The sequence below is a fragment of the Octopus sinensis genome, linkage group LG12 (assembly GCF_006345805.1).
Source record: "Octopus sinensis linkage group LG12, ASM634580v1, whole genome shotgun sequence".
Taxonomy (NCBI): domain Eukaryota; kingdom Metazoa; phylum Mollusca; class Cephalopoda; order Octopoda; family Octopodidae; genus Octopus; species Octopus sinensis.
The window spans coordinates 13,890,900-13,894,439 of NC_043008.1; the positions used below are offsets into that span (position 1 = coordinate 13,890,900).

The following is a 3,540-nucleotide window of genomic DNA, read 5'->3' on the forward strand; positions in this document are numbered from 1 at the left end:
AAAATTAGGGTATCCAATTGTGTTATACCATTAAATGTATTGTCTATTTAAGCAACGTGTGTTGGAGGGTTAATGAGTTTGATGTGGTGTTGTAGGAGAAGCAAGATCGCCTGGAAAATGCGCGTACACAGATTACCTATTTTCTATGTTGGACGTATTCGAATACGAAACGTCATAACTTTCATTACTAACTCTAATTTATACAGAAAGTCTGTAGTGACATATATTACGATTGTAAAACTTCACTACATCCATACTCACACACACACACACAAAACACAGACATACACGCATATGTATGTATCTATCTATATTTATATATATACGTGTATGTATAAATGTTTGTGCAGTTGTGTATATATATATATGTGTATAACTTTATGTACACACACACACACACATATATATATATATATATATATTACATATATTCTTTTACTTGTTACAGTCAATTGCCTGTGGTTAAACTGGGCACACCTAAATATACAAATATATACATATATATATACATATATTCATATTTGTATGTATACATAAGTATATATATATGCATATATACACACGCACACGCGCACGCACATGTATACTTATATATATGTAAACTATCTTACATAAATACATACATAAATACATACATGCAGGTAGATAAATAGATAGAGAGAGAGATAGGAAGAGATACAGAGACAGACAGACAGATGCTCATATTCACATTGGCTTACATGTATCCGAAGTAAATTACATAAGGTATCGATTCCGCTGCATGAATATCATATCTCAGTCCTATCAGATTGATCAAATGTCTCGCATCATTAGCTTTTGAACAAATTTACAATGATAAATGAGTTTATGTGTCTGTGCAACAGTACACCCTGACAACCAGTTCTATATCATATTTTACTTCGAATTTATGATTCGTGATATATAAAATTTCTTGGGATAATATTTGTTCGATATGAACTGAGGATAAAATATACTCTAGTTGATTTATTCGGCACCAATACCCGCCTAAATCAGTGAAAAGTACCAAATGCTGACAGAGGTAATTTCTATTGTAGAAAATAGTAACTGAATCAGAGATGACAATGGCTGGTGCAAGTAGGTCTGAGTATATTACGTTTAAATGCATATGCATATATATATAATTAATGATATCGGGGTAATGAAGATTTTAGAAATGTTTAATACCAGTTTCCTAGCGTATAGAAAAATTAGTGAATAGACTATATATTATTCAAAAAAATACAGTGTACATTTAAACACATTAAGAGGTATCCATCACAGGACTCCCTTACGCTAGAAGGAAGGCAAAGTCCAAACCACTGATTAGGGATAAATTCTCGAAGGGAATGAAAAATATAAAAATAGATGGTAAATGTTTTTATTTTTTATTCCCTTCGAGAATCTATCTCTAATTAGTGATTTGGACATTAGCTGTTCCTTCTAGCGTAAGGGAGTCTATGATGGACACCTCTTAATGTGTTTAAATGTACAATTATCATAGTCTACATATACTTCGTATGATAAAAAATGAAATTAGCGACGATGTTTGTTCCCTTCATATTAAGAAAATAAAGAATTGGGCTGCTTAAATTTGGAGTGGAAAAGTGCAAAATAATTCATGCTTAAAACCCACATTTAACTTACGTTTTTTAATCAGTTCAATCAACCACCTAAAATTAATGGAAAAAATATATAGTTGACAAAAATCAGTAAAATTCCCGATGCTTTTTGAACAGCTTGCAATATCACAACAACCGCAATTTCAAATCTGTAACAGATTGAATCATAAAATGATGCGCCTTGTATGCATTCCATCATCTGTATATATATATATATCATACATATATTCTATTATCTTTTGTCTACTTGTTTCGGTAATCAAACAGCAGACATGCTGGAGCACTACTTTCAACAATGTAATCGAACAAATCTGCGACAGCACTTCATTTTTAAATTCTGTTCCTTTTTCTATCGGTTTCTTCCTCAAAACCGCAAAGTTACGGGGACATATATAAGCGGAAGCCAATTGTTGTGCAGCAATGGATAGACAAACACAAAGACACACACACACACACAAAGTCAAACACACATAGACAGACAGACAGACAGACAGATAGATATATATATATATAGATAGATAGATAGTGAGAGAGTGTTTGGGAGAGAATATATATATATACATATATATGTATGTATATACCCGACAGGCTCCCACCCAGTTTTCCACCTACCAAATTCATTTACAAGGTGTTGGTCAGCATGTGCTGTGGTAAAAACAAAACAAAGCACTTGCCCAAGGTGCCGCTGAGTGGAACTGAACCTGAAACTACGTGTTTGTTAAGTGAGCCTTTTAGCCTATCAACCATACCAGCACCGCTTTTCACAAGTTTGGTGAAAAATATAAAGAGTAAAAAAAAGAGCAAAAAAAAAACTTGCTGGTAGAATGCGGTTTTAATATAAATGTATCTTTCAAACGTGGCAGCGAAAGCATCATGTGTCAAGACTTCCTAAGACTTTTCAGTATGAGAATAATCACGTCTACTTATTGTCCATACAATATCAAGCTAAATTATATTTTGAAACGTTTAAATATATCGACAAATATAAAATTGTCTTGTCTGACATAAATGTTAGGAATAACGTCAGATTTAAATATATATGCAAGCTATCCACATATTATTTTCTACTCTAGGAATTCTTTTCTACTGTCGACAGAGGGCCAGTCGATTATATCGACCCCAGTACGCAACTGGCACTTAATTTATCGACGCCGAAAAGATGAAAGGCAAAGTCGACGTCGGCGGAGTTTGAACTCAGAACACGAAGACAGACGAAATACCTATTTTTTTACTAACCACAAGGGGCTAAACACAGAGAGGACAAACAAGGACAGACAAACGGATTAAGTCGATTATAACGACCCCAGTAAAGGCGGCGAGCTGGCAGAAACGTTAACACGCCGGGCGAAATGCGTAGCCGTATTTCGTCTGTCGTTACGTTCCGAGTTCAAATTCCGCCGAGGTCGACTTTGCCTTTCATCCTTTCGGGGTCGATAAATTAAGTACCAGTTACGTACTGGAGTCGATGTAATCGACTTAATCCCTTTGTCTGTCCTTGTGTGTCCCCTCTATGTTTAGCCCTCTGTGGGCAATAAAGAAATAGAAATGCGTAGCCGTATTTCGTCTGTCGTTACGTTCCGAGTTCAAATTCCGCCGAGGTCGACTTTGCCTTTCATGCTTTCGGGGTCGATAAATTAAGTACCAGTTACGTACTGGGGTCGATGTAATCGACTTAATCCCTTTGTCCGTCCTTGTTTGTCCCCTCTGTGTTTAGCCCCTTGTGGGTAGTTAAGACATATATATCGGCCCCAGTGCGTAACAATATCATGAAACGTTAAATGTTTAGTCATGGAGTAGGCAACTAAGTGTACAAAAAAAATCAGTTGTCAGGAAAGAAAACATATATCCATACCTACTTTAGAAACAGGTAAAAAAGAAATTGTCGTTAAACATATGTCTCCATATACAGAGAAAATATATT

At 35.1% G+C, this 3,540-nt stretch overlaps 1 long non-coding RNA gene across 1 annotated transcript in view; it reads left to right on the forward strand.

The window, feature by feature from the left end:
* Window positions 1–1,357: 1,357 nt before the first annotated feature.
* Window positions 1,358–3,540, forward strand: part of LOC118765602 — a 23,732-nt gene continuing 21,549 nt past the window's right edge. The window contains exon 1 of the long non-coding RNA XR_005001460.1: window positions 1,358–1,453. This is a non-coding gene — a long non-coding RNA (uncharacterized LOC118765602). The remainder of the gene's footprint in view (window positions 1,454–3,540) is intronic.